Source organism: Fukomys damarensis, unplaced genomic scaffold (genome assembly GCF_012274545.1).
Source record: "Fukomys damarensis isolate Sample0158 unplaced genomic scaffold, DMR_v1.0_HiC HiC_scaffold_39, whole genome shotgun sequence".
NCBI lineage: Eukaryota > Metazoa > Chordata > Mammalia > Rodentia > Bathyergidae > Fukomys > Fukomys damarensis.
The window spans coordinates 60,988,750-61,003,510 of NW_022900951.1; positions in this window are offsets into that span (position 1 = coordinate 60,988,750).

The window sequence follows — 14,761 nt, forward strand, 5'->3', positions numbered from 1 at the left end:
TGGTTTTCTTCAGATGCTAATATCTGAGTTGCCTTGGGATCATTGACAATACTATATCTCATTCCTGGATAAATACATGCTAGGGCAAATACTCTGCAACCTCCATCCCAAGTAAATAGAAGTGGTAGGATGTTGGGACAGAGGCAAATGCCAATTGTTAGCCACTCCTAGAGAATACCATTAAAAAGTAAACATTAACTAAAGAGGGCTCCATACTATAAACAGCTTTCCATTATATTCACCCTGTAAGCCTCAACACAAAAACAAGAATTAAAAAAATATATATAAAGATAGCCAGGTGTGGTGGCACATGCCTATAATCCCAGCACTCAGGAGACTGAGGCAGGGGAATTGCTGTGAGTTCAAGACCAGCCTGGGCTACATAGTGAGTTCCAGGTCAGACTGAACTACACAGTGAAACCCTGTCTAAAGAAACAAAACAAAACAAAATAGAAACATGAAAAATAAGCCAATAAAATATTTCCCAACTCCCCAATAGGAAATCCATAGGATATCAAGGGGAGAAAACAAAAAGCTACATACCCAAATTATTCAAAATGATACTAAGGGAGATAACAAAACAGAAAAAAAGGCATCTGGCAAGTTCACAGATGATACAAATAGATGTGGCCAAATAAACTGATCAATGAATCTACAGAAGACACTAATAACAAGATAGCAGAGCTAAACAAAAAGATGCAAAGCATGAATGACAAGCATAGAAAAGAATAAGTGTTCATAAAAAGGCTCCAAATAGAAATTCAAGAGATTAAAAATTCTATCAAAAGTATGGGCAGTAGAAGTAAAACAAGTACCACTGGATGTAAAAGACCAGACAAACAAAATCACAAGTATAGTGGGGGACCTCAATACAACACTAGCACAATAGACAGATCAACTAGACAAAAAGTCAAGAAAAAAAATCAGAGCTAAATAAAATCTTCAGCCAGTCATCGGAGCGCACACCTGTAATCCCAGCACTTGGAAGGCTGAGGCAGGAGGATCTCTATAAGTTTGAGACAAGCCTGGGCTACATAGTGAGTTCCAGGTCAGTCTTGACTACATAGTGAGACCCTGTCTCAAAAAAATTTTTTTTAATTAAAAAAAATAAAATCTTCAAACACAGGGACCTAACAGATATCTGTAAAGTCAAGTGTGGTGGCACGCACCTGTAATCCCAGCACACAAGGGCTGAGGTAGGAGGATTGCAAGGAGTTCAAAACCATTGTGGGCTACATAGTCAGTTCATAGTGAGCATGGGCTAAATAGTGAGACAATGTCTGAAAAAAAAACTCAATAGATATCTATAGAATGTTCCAAGCAACAATAGACTATACTTTCTTCTCATCACCACATGAGACTTCCTCCAAAATAGACCACATATGAGCCAATAAAGCAAGCTTCCATAAATGTAAAAGAATTTAAATTGTACCATACATATTTTCAGATCACAGTGCAATTAAACAAGAAATCATTTACAAAAGAAAACATAAAAATTATGCAAAGGCATAGAAGCCAAACAAAACACACTTAAATGAACAAGGAGATTCAGAAGATATCAAGTAAGAAATAATACAGTTTCTAGAACTAAACAATAATAGAATAAATAAATAATAGAATTTATATTACACAATGAATGCAGTTGTAAGAGGGAAGTTTATAGCCATGAATGACCACGTTGCAAAAACAGTGCATAACCAAATACAAAGCATAACAATGCATCTCAAGTCCTGGAAGAAGAAGAACAATCAAAACCCAAAACTAGTACAAGAAGTGAAATTATAAAGATTAGAGCAAAAATCAATAAATATGGGGCTAAAGAAGCCAACAAAGAATCAATGAATCTAAGAATAGGTTCTTCAAAAGAATAAGCAAAATATACAAACTCTTAGCCAATCTAAAAAAAGGAGAAAAAGCATCCAAATGAATGTAATTAAGAAATGAAAATGATGAAACAAACATGTCAAAAATAAGAGTATTAACAACTACTTATTAGAACTATACACCAATAAATTGCAGAATTCAGAAGAAATAGATTCCTTGATATATATGAATTATCAAAATAAACTGAGAAGATTTTAAAATATTGAATAATCCAATAACAGAAAATGAAATTGAAGCAGTAATAAAAAAAAAACCTACCAACTAAGAAAAGTTCAACCCTGGGTGGATTCACTGATGAATTCTACAAAAACTACAAATAAAATCTAACACCAATACTCCTCAAGCTCTTTAATGAAATTGAAAAGGAAGGAGTACTTCCAAAGTCATTCCTGGAAGCTAGCATTACCCTGGCTCCAAATCCAGATAAGGATCAAACCAAACAAGAGATATATAGACCAATCTCATTAATAAATATAAATGAAAAATGCTCAACAAGATACTAGCTAACAGAATGCAATAAATCAACAGAAAACACACATCATTACCAAGTAGGCTTTATCTCAGGGATGCAAGGATGGTTCAAAATGCACAAATTAATAAATACATCACATAAACAGAAGAAAGAGCAAAAATCACATGATCATCTCAATAGTTGCAGAAAAAGTATTTAACAAAATCCAACATCTTTTCATGATAAAAATGCTGAATAGGCGTAGAAGAACCTTGTTCCATCTGATAAAGTCCATTTATGACAAACCAACCACCACCATAATATTATGTGGAAAAAATAAAAGCTTTCCCTCTAACATTCTATTTGACCCAGCTATTCCCCTACTGGACATCTTCCTAAAAGAATTAAAAGAATCATGCCACAGCCATATATGCGCAGCCATATTTCTAGCAGCAGTTTGTAATAGGTAAAACTTGGAAACAGCCCAATTGGGCATCAATTGGAGACCGCATAAAGAAAATCTGGATTTAAAAAAAAAAATAGAGTACTACTCAGCCATAGAAAATGAAATTTTTGAGACATTTATAGAAAAACGGATGCATATTGAGGTAATACTCTTAGATTAAATAAATAGGACACACGTGTAAATACTGACTAGTTTCTCTGGTGTGAGAAACTGAAAGTGTAAATAAGGATCAAAATTTGCAATAGATAATGTGAAATAGGAAGAAAAGGTCCAAAGGGGAAGTTAGAGGGGTAGAGAAAAGGAAGGAATGGAATTAATATGAGAAAATGAAACCAAAGTCTTGTAAATAAGGAGAGTGGAGGGATTGAAGGGAGGACAAAGGAATGGAGAAAAAATAAGAATCAAGATATATTAGGGCCTGGGATTTAGATCAGTGGTGCCACTGCCTGCCTTGCAAGTGTGAGGTCCCAAGTTTGATCCCCAGTTTTTTAAAAAAAAAAAAGACATATTATGTAAAAGTACAAACTCCAGTAATGAATGTCAATATATTGTATACCTAAAATGTACTGTTGAAATTAATTTTAAAAATAAAGAATAGGCCAGGGATTTATCTCAGTGGTTCTGCCACCTGCCTCACAAGGACAAGGACCTGAGTTCAATCCCTGGTATCAAAAAAAATAAAAAATAAAGAACAGAACAAGAATATCCACTATACCACTCCTGTACAACATAATACTCAAAACATTAGCAAAAGCAGTTACTCAAGAAAAAGACATAAAGGGAATATATACAGGAAAGAAAGAAGTCAAATTATTATTTACAACTGACACAATCTCCTATATAGAAAACAAAAAAAAATCCACCAAAAACTCTTAGAATTGATAACCAAATTCAGTAATCCAGCAGGATTCAAAAGTAACACACAGAAATACATTATGCTCCTTTACACTAATGATGACCCTACTGAGAAATAAATTAGGAAAACAATAGCACCAAGAAAAATTAAATGCTTAGCAATTAACCTAATGAATTGAAAAACTTCTACAACAAAAACAGAGGACATCTGATAAAGATCTAAATATTAAAAAATAAACACTATGCTGGCTGAAAAAGAGGTTAGGTAGAACTCTTGAAGACATTGGTGTAGGAAAAGATTTTATGAACAAAATCTCAGTTGCCTGTGAACTAGCACAAATAATCAACAAGTGGGATCTCTTCTTATTAAAAAGCTTCTGAACAGCAAGAGAAACCACCAACAGTGTGAAGAGACAACCCACAATGTGGGAAAAATTCTTCACCAGCTGTTCCTCAGAAAAAGGTCTACTACATAGAATATATAGATAACTATAAAAAATAAGACCTCCCAAATTTAAAGATCCAATCCAAATATGGGCATCTGAAATGAACAGATATTTTTTCAGGCAAAGAAGTAGAAATAACAAATAAACATATGAAAAAATGTGCAACATCACTGGTCATTTGAGAGATGTAGATGAAAACAATGCTGAGATTCCACCTAACACTAGAAGGCATGGCTGCTATCAAGAAAGCGACAAATAACAAATGCTGATGGGGCTGTGTGGAAAGAGAACCCCTGCTCCACTGATGGTGGGAGTGCAGACTGATGAAACCAACATGGAAATCAATATGGAGATACCTCAAAGAACTAGGATGAGAGGTCCCATTTGACCCAGCTATTCCCCTGCTGGCTATCTTCCCAAAAGAATTAAAAGAATCATACCACAGTGATATATGTGCACCCTTGATCATAGCAGCACAGTTTGTGATACATAAAACTTGGAAACAGCCCAACTGCCCATCAACTGGAGGCTGGATAAAGAAAATATCTGGTTTTTTAAAAAATAAAATGGAGTACTACTCAGCCATAAAGAACATGAAACTGAAGACATTTATAGCTAAATGACTGCACATTGAGGTTAAGTGAAATAAACAGGACACACATGCATAAATATTGAATAGTTTTTCTGGTTTGATAAACTGAAAGTGTAAATAAGGACCGAAAGGTATAATAAAGAATGTGAAATAGTAAGAAAAAGGACAAAGAGGAAGGGAAAGTGGGAGGAGTAAAGGAAAGGAAGGAGGGAATAGAATTAACATGAGAAAATGAAAAACATGGAAATAAAGTCTTTGTAAATAAGGAGGGGTGGGGGTTGAAGGGAGGGGCAGGGGAATGGGCAAAAAATAAGAACCAAGATAGATTACATAAAGGTGCAAATTCCCAATGATGAATGTCATTATTCTGTACACCTAAAATGTACCAATAAAATTAATTGATTGAAAAATAAAAATTTAAAAATAAAAAGAGGACATCCAAAAATGGAAAAATATCCCTTATTCCTGGATCAGCAAAAATAGTATAGTCAAAATATCCATATTTTCAAATTTGACATACAGATTAACACAATCCCAATCAAAATATCAACAGCATTCTCGAAAAGAAGGGATAAAACAATCTCAACATTTATATAGAACTGGAAGAGACTCGGTGTAGCAAAGCAAATCCTGGGCAATGAAAGCACAGTAGAAGACATCACAGTACAGGATTTCAAGTTATATTACAATGCTACAGTGATTTTTTAAAAAGCATGCTACTGGTACAAAAAGAGACAGGAGGATCGGTGCAACAGAATAGAGGACCAATGCAAGTACATTCAACTATTTGATCTTTTACAAAGGGGCCAAAAGTATACACTGAAGGAAAAACAGCCTTTTTATTAAATGGTGTTGGTAAAACTGACTATCCATATATGGAAAACTGAATCTATACCCAACTCTTTCACCATATACTAAATTAAAATCAAAATGTTCAAAGAACTATATGTTAAAAGAGAAACACTTAACCTGCTGGAAGGTGAAATAGATAAAACATTTGTATTTCTAGGTTTAGACAAAACTTTCTTAATAGAACCCTGGATGCACAGGAAATAGTACCAGGAATCAACAAATGAGATCAAATTAAATTGAAATCTTCTGCACAGCAAAGAAAACAACAAATGGAGTGAAGAGACAATCTACAGAATGGGAAGACTTTTTGTCCATTATTCTCCTGACAGAAAATTAATGTCTAGATTATGTAAAGAACTCAAAAATAATTAGATTCCCCCCCAAAAAAGACCCAGTCAAAAATTTGGGTAAGTGGAATGAGTAGACATTTCACAGGAGTATGAATTTCCAAAAAATATATGACAAAATGCTCCAACATCACTGGCCAATAGAGAAATGCAAATTAAAACAACATTGATACTAGAGAAATCATCCTATATTTACACATGTAATGTGTTCTAATTTATTAAAAAATAAGTCACATATGGTAGGCATCCCACATCCAAATATTGACATCTTAGAACAATGCTGCTTCAAAAAATGCCTGTACATAATTCTGATGCTCAACTAGGTTTGGAAACCAGTACCTCTGCTTTCTTTCCTTCCTTCCAGGTATTTGGCTATCCTCTCCCATACCACTGTGAGTTGCAGCATTGTTGACCTCTGCCAACTCTATCCCTTGCTCCATTCATTGTCATCTGCCTTCTTGAAACCACACATAGTAAAAAGAATGGTTAGAGATAATAATGTTAAGAAAACAGCATTTAATCCTCACAAAAATGTTGTGATGTGGTAGTATTATTTCTCCACTTTATAGATAAGGCAACTGAGGCTTAAGGAACTTGTTCAGAGGCACATAGGTAATAATGGTTGGAGCCAACAACAAATAGCAAGGCTCCTAAGTATAGAGTTCCTTTTTAGCCATAATTATTCTGTTAAGTAAATTGTAAAGACTTCCAGGGAGGCTGGAAAAAGGGCTAGAGTAGACAGTAATATCAGGCAGGGGTTGGGGCCTAAGGCAGAGTAAAAGTGGAAGCACTGTTTTCAATATGGGATGACTTTGTCATCCTGGGGACATTTTGTATGTATAGAAACATTTTAAATTGTCACTAATGATATCTAGTGAAAACAGCCCGGGGATGCTGCTAAACATCTTATGATGCATAGGACATCCCATATGTATATGTTTTCTGTGCAAAATATCAAGTGTGCAAAAGTTGAGAAAACTTGATTGATCCAGAGTACAGGGTACAAAGTACAAAGCACTATGGCTGAAGATACAACAGAATGCCTCTTTTAGCTATAAAAACAGAATAAAGTCAAACAGGGCAAGGAGCTTAACATGGCAGACTACACCTGTAATCTCTGCACTCAAGAAGGCTGAGGAAAGAGGACTGTAAATTTAGGTTCCGCCAAGCTACTTAGCAACTTAGTGAGATTTTGTCTCAAATGAAAAATAAGAGAAGATCTGGAGATCTAGCTCAGGGTGAAGGCCATGAGTTCAATCTCCAGTAACAAAAAACAAAACAAAAAAGGTCAAAGAAGGAATGTAAAAGTCCAAATATCAAAATACCCAAACCCTACCAAAGAAGTCTCACATAAACTATGGAGAATTATTTACTTAAGAATCCTACTACAGCTGGTTCTGGTGGCACACACCTGTAATCCCAGCATTCAAGAGGTAAAGGCAGGAGAGTCACCCTGATTTTAAGGCTAGTCTGGGATACACTGTGAGTTCAGGGCCAGCCTGAACTACAAAGCAAGACCCTATCTCAAAAAAAAAAGAAGCCTGCATGGGCCAGAGCAGACAGCAAACACCCACCCAGACACCAGCAGATGGGCCCACAGGCCCCAGATGAATGCCTACCTGGAAAAGAGCTGCACAGGCATGCAGGCAACAGCCAGAAGGCTGGCCATATTCCATCTATAAGTGAACATAGATCCTAGCCAGAAGAACACTCAGACATCAGTGACTAGGGTGCACAGCCCCCAGCCAAAATGCCCTCATAGACAACACATACACAGGTGGGAAGGCCCCAGCCAGAGACATGCCCAGATACCAACCCAAGGGTGCAGAGGCCCAAGATAGAAACCTGGCCAGACAACAGCACAGCACAGGTATCCAGAAGGGCACCATTTGGAACCTAGGAATGGCACAATGGTGAGCAGCAGAGAGAAAGCCTCTCTGAGGCTTGCTGAGAATTGAAGCCCATTGGGAAAGCAAAAATCACCTCAACAAAGGCAAGGCAGTCTGCATCTGTTGAAATGAGAAGACATGTAAAGAAGTCTCAAAACCAGACTTTGAGATTACCTAAGCCAACCCCAAGAGGAAATGAGTTGGAACAATATGAAAATCAACAAGCTGGTCTCCCTGAATTGGCAATGAAAGATGATCTAGAAAAAAATAAAACCAGAAATAAATTCTAAAATAACAACAGAGATTATGTCCATACTGACAAACATGATTAATAACTATAGAGCAGACCCAGATAAAAAATAAATAAGGAGCTGAAGGACATGATGTAATCCCAGCATAGGAAATAAATGGAATCCATAAATGAGACACAAACAGGTAGATATCTAGGAGATTAAAAAAATCCTTTGAGGTTGAACTAGGCTGCTACCCCACCCCCACCATGCCAGACCTCTGATCATCACAGCCCAGTGAGAAAAAGTAGAGCCACATGGAAATAGGATGCTAACCCACCCCCACAGCCTCTGGTCTCCAAACAGTGTGGATCAGTGAGGACAAGCAAAACAATGTGGGCACGTCTGCAGCACCACCCAGTGCCAACCCCTGCCTCTGGCCTCCTGGTTGTGCTGTTACATAGATCCAAACAGCAGAGGCACAAGGAGTTATAAAGGCCATTGACCTGAGCTCCAGAAGATGGATCAGAAGTGAACAAGAAAATGAGGACCTCTCTCAGGCTCCTTGATGAATATTGAATCATACTGGGAAAGTGAAGAGAATATCTGCAATAAAGGCATACCAGACTACCGTGGTTGGTAAGTTAGAGGGATCACCACCTCCCATCTGAACCTGGACTTCCTGAGGGGAAGGGCAGGTGGAACCTGCAGTAGAACCTTGCAGAGCTCAACCCTGCAGGAGGCAGGGAGCTCAACCTGGGCCTTGCAGCCAGAAATCAGCCTGAATCTCAGGGGTCTGCTACTGGCTTGCTGAGACTAATTGACTTAGATCTGCACACTGCTGCCCTCATTGTCTATTGTGATAGCAGAGACATACCTTGAAACAGGTGCTACATTTTTAATTTTTATTCTTAACATTATTTTTTCTTTTCCTCTTATTTTTAATATTTAATTTTAATTTTTTTCTACTTTTTTCAAATGCTTTTTTTTTATTTCTTCTTTTTCTTTCTCATTTTGTATCTAACTCACTCTCTTGCTCTTGGCATTGTTCTTTATCTCCTTTTTTGTCCCTATCCCTGCCCTGATTTGGATTTCTTCTTTCTTTTTCTTTTCTTCTCTCTTTTTCCTTCTCTCAATTGTCATTAGTTTCAAAGGAAAGTGAGTAGTTTCTAGCTTCCCTATAGTTGTAAGGTTATTCTATTCTTCTCTATCTTCTTTCATTTTGCCCTTTCCTCTTGTCTTCAACAGTGTCCTAGAGTTTGAGTGACTGTCCCATGTCCTCGGGCCTGAATTCTAACTGTCCGCTATGGTTCTACCTATCTATCCCTTTTTCCCCAACTCCTTCTAAGTCCCCATCCTGAAGAGTAAAGTTGCTATATTGAAGACTATATTCACTATAAACATATTTTGGGATGGTCCTCGATTTCTATTTAATTCACATGGTTAAAGGTGATAGATTAATAATTACCACAAATTGTCATTTTCTAAATTGTGCTTAATGCTACAGTGTTGCTAATTGTATCACTTGGGCTAACATGTTATTACTGACCTAATCAATTGTCCTTCCTGATAGTATGCACATGAGAGTGGCTCAGAGTCAGGAGAGACTCAAAACCTAAAGACCAACTATATCTGGAAGATCAAAGTATTAACCCGTGAATTAAACAAAAGGCAGTATCAATGACAAAAGTAGAGGAGAAGACATTAAATCAAGGCAAAAACACAGACTTCCAGCTCACCAAAGACAAATTCTGGGTAAAACAAGTTGGAAAAGTCTGACAATCAAACACCTGGACACCCTGAACTGATAGCACTGACATAACAAAACAGATGAATGAAGCTCTAGAAAATTCAAACAGAAATAATTTCCAAGATAGCTAGAGAGATGGTAAGCAGAATGAAAGATATGATTAGAGATTCTAGAACTGAAACACATAAAAAAATAGATGAGTCCAGGGCCATGATAGAAGCCATGAATGCCCAGCATAGGAAAGAAATGGAAACCATGAATGCCCAATGTAGAAAACAAATGGAAGCCATGAAACAGATTCAAATGGGTATCCGGAGATTAAAAAGCTCTATTGAAAATATACACAACAGACAAACCAAATCTGAAGACAGAATATCAAATATAGAAGACAGAATGGTGGTAAGTGACCACAGACAGAGAAATCTCTTAAAAACAGTAAGGGATCATGAGAAATCAATCCAAAAGCTCTAAGATGATGCAAAGAAGAATAACATAAGACTGGTAGGAGCCCATGAAAATTTTCAAATAACATAAAAAAAACTGTTCACAGAGTAAATAATAGAAAAATTCCATAACAGACAAAAGAATACACAGATATACAGATGTGAGGCATATAGAACTCCAACTAGCCATGATGAAAAAAAATCTACACATATACCTATAATAATCAAGATCCCAGAAACCCAACAGAAGAACAAAATAGTACAATCAGTTAGAGAAAAGAAACAAATCACATGCAAAGAAAAGCCCATCAGAATCACAGCAGACTTCTCAACACAAGGAGAGCCTGAAGTGAGGTATTCAAACCCCAAAAGAAAATGAACTCCAACATAGACTGATGTATCCTGCAAAACTTTCAAAATTTATGGGGTTCCACTGCCTGCCTCGCAAGCACAAGGCCCTGAGTTTGATCCCCTGTACCAAAAAAATTTTTGATGGGGAAAGAAAATACTTCCATGACAAAGAACACCTGAGAAACTTCATGAAGAACAAACCATTACCCCAACCATTGCACCTAAACAATATCCTAGAAAAAGACAATGAAGTTCACAATTCCATGAGGCTCAACAGAGTAAATCCATTAGACAAGGCAAGAAATTAAAGGGAGTTGGGGAAAAATTAAAAAGAGCCAACAACAGGACAATAACATGACAAAGATAAGACAATACATATCAATTATGACCATCAATGCTAATGCCCTCAATTCACCAATCAGAAGAAACAGATTGGCAGAAAGGATTAAGAAGCAAAACCCAACAATATGCTGTATAGAAGAAACTCACCTAGTTCAAAAGTAAACTCACAGACTGAAAGTAAAAGGATAGAAAACAGTTTTCTTTGTGATAAGAACCCCCAAGAAAAGCAGAGGAAGCTATCTTATTTGCAGACAAAGTAAATTTCAAACCAAAACTAATTAACAGAGACAACAAAGGTCACTGCATCCTTGTAAAGGGAACAATCCAAGAGGAAGATATGACAATCATAAATATATATGTGCCAACTGCCAATGCCCCCAACTATACAAAACAAATATTAAAGGACATGAAAAAACAAATAAGCACTAATACAATTGTAATAGAGGACCTCAATCCCACACTGTTACAAATAGATCATCTAGACACAAAATCAACAATGAAATAATAGAACTGAACCAAGTTTTTGAACAAATGTACTTAACAGACAACTACAGAGTGTTCCATACCACAAAATCAGAATATACAGTCTTTTCAACTGCACACAGGTCATTCTACAAAATAGACCACATACTACCTCATAGAACATGTTTAAGTGAATGCAAAAGAATTGAAGTTGTCCCATGTATAGTATCAGACCACACTGCAATTAAACTGGAGATCAATAGAAAATGAAACTGCAAGACCTTCACAAATATAATGGAAATGGAATAACATTCACCTGAACAACCAATGGGTCACAGGGGAAATTAAAGAAGAAATTAGACAGTTTACACAAATAAGTGATAATGCCAATACAACACACAGTAATCTATGGGACCCAATGAAAGCAGTTCTATGAGGGAAATTCATAGCAGTGAATGCCCACACTAGAAAAAAAGAGCAAGCTCAAGTAAATAAACACTGAATATTAATCTCCTAGCAAAAGAAGACCAAGACAAACCCAAAGCTCATACAAGTAAGAAAAATATAAAGATCAGAGCAGAAATCAATTCAATGGAGACTGAGAAAACAATAAAAAAGTCAGAGTTGATTTTTCAAAAGAATAAATAAAATCAAGAAACCCTAAGCAAACATTATCAAAAAAAAAAAAAAAAGGAAAGAAAAGACTCAAACCCATGCAATTAGGAGTAAAAAAGGTGAAGTCAAAACTGATCCAGGAGAAATCCAAAGAGTCATCAATGCCTACATGGAGAACCTGTACTCTAATAAAATGGAAAACACAGAAGAAATGGACAGATTTCTAGATACATATGATTTACTGAAGATGAATGAAGAAGATAAAAAATTCTAAGAGCCACGCCTTCTCCTGCCTGGAGCCTCCATCGCCCCAGCACCAGGAACGTAGCCACGGGGGCACCCCTGAACACCCATAACTCCCCTTAACTATGCACCACCCCCTGCATGCACTCTCAGACCTCCTGATTGTGCCAGTCTTTGGACCACTCTGCAGAGGCAGAGGTGGTCATAAAGGGTATTTTTCTGAGTTACCAACTTTGAAAATCTTTAAAGAAAGGGCGTGGGAAACCTGTAGTAGAACAGTGTGGAGTTCAACCATTCAGAAGGCTGGGGAACTCAATCTGGGCCTTGCAGCCCAAGGTCAGTCTGCATCATGGGGTTCAGCCATCAGTTAACTGAGATCAGGGATCTTGCATCCTAGCTCTGTCTGAGCCATTAAATGGTAAATGTGCTATATTGAAAGGTTTGTTCACTGCAGACATATTTTGGACTGCTTCTTGATTTCAATTTAATTCACATGTTTTAAGGGTTATAGACAAATGACTACCACAGGTGGTCAGTTTCCATTTTGTGCTTGATCTTAATGTGTTCCTGATTGCATAAGTTGGGATAAAGGATTGTGGTTGATTTGATGAGCTGTTTTCTCTCATGTTATGAAGATGAGATGTCTGTGCGTTGTTAGAGACCCAGAAACTAGGGGACAACTATATCAGGAAGATTTGGGTGACAACCCAGAGATTAAGCCAAGGACAGTCCGACAACAAAAATAAAAATGAGAAAACACTTAAGCAAGACACAAGGACAGACTTCCAGTTCACTAATGGCAAACAGTAGGGCAAATGAGGATGAAAAGGCCAATAGTGAACCACCAGGACACCCAGAACTCAAAGCACAGGAAGTAACAAAACAGATCAATCAGGCTCTAGAAAAATTCAAAACAGAAATAATTTCCCAGGTAACCATAGAGATAGTGAGCAAAATGGAAGTCATGACTCAAGACGCTAGAGCAGAAACTGACAAAAAATAGACGAGCTCAAGACCACGATAGAAGCCATGAAGGCCCAGAATAAGAAAGAAATGAAAAAATAAATGCCCAACATAGGAAAGAAATGGAATCCATAAAACAGATTCAAACAGATATCCAGGAGGTAAAACACTCCATTGAAAGTGCATGCAACAGAATAAAAAACTGCAAAGATAGACTCCCAGATATAGAAGATAAGATTGCAGTCAGTGACCATGAAAAGAGAGGTCTCTTAAAAACAGGGGATCATGAGAAATCGATCCAACAACTCCTAGATGATGCAAAGAAGAATAACATAAGACTGATAGGAATACATAAAGTAGCAGGAGAAAATACAAGTGACTTTAAAAAGCTGTTCACAGAATTAATGACAGAAAATGTCCCAAACATAGGGGAAGAATTTGACATTCAGACAACTGAGGCATATAGGACCCCAACTAGCCACAATCAAAAAAATTTACACCTAGACATATAATAATCAAGATCCCAGAAATCCAACAGAAGAACAAAATACTACAAGCAGTAAGAGAAAAGAAACAAATCACATGCAAAGGAAAGCCCATCAGAATCACAGAAGACTTTTCAACACAAACCCTTAGGGCAAGAGGAGCCTGGAGTGAGATATTTCAAGTACTAAAAGAGAACAACCTCCAACCTAGACTGATGTATCCTGCAAAACTCTCTTTCAAAATGGATGGGGAAATTAGATACTTCCATGCCAAAGAAAACCTGAGAAACTACATGAATACCAAACCAGCACTACAAGCAATTCTAAACAAGATCCTAGAAAAAGACAATGAAGGCAACAACACCATGAGGCCCAACAGAGCAAATCAAATGGGCAAGGCAAGACACTAAAAGGAGAAGGTGAAAAAGTAAAAAGAGTCCAAAAAAGGCCAATAACATGACAATAATAAGTCAGTACATATCAGTTATAACCAGCAATGTCAATGGCATCAAATCACCAATCAAGAGAAATAGACTGGCAGAATGGATTAAGAAGCAAAATCCAACAATATGTTGTATACAAGAAACAAAAAGTGCAAAAAGAAGCCCATAGATTGAAAGTGAAAAGATGGAAAACAATTCTCCATGTGACAGGGGCGCAGAAAAAAGCAGGGGTAGCAATCATATTTGCAGACAAAGCAAATTTCAAACCAAAACTGATTCTAGTATTATCGATGTAGGATGGTACTGTATCATACCTCTGTGAATGTAAAATATCTTGTACCTGTTTTATGATACATAGTAGTGACTATGCTTTATCAGAGCTATATTTAATGATATTACTCAAGAATGTTCTCTTTCCAGATGATGATTAAGATGCTAATAAAAAAAAATGGTGCCAGGTACCACAACAGCAACAGAACTTTGCTGTTTTCTGGATATTATTCTTTTCTTTGTTTGTTTTTTTTTTGTCTTTTTTTATGGAATGTGCTGAATGTCTATAATTTTGTTCAGATGACTGCAGAACCTGGAAAAGCTGTTGCTGCTATTGATGCATAACATACTGCTATTATTGGTCTTTTTATATAAATATATA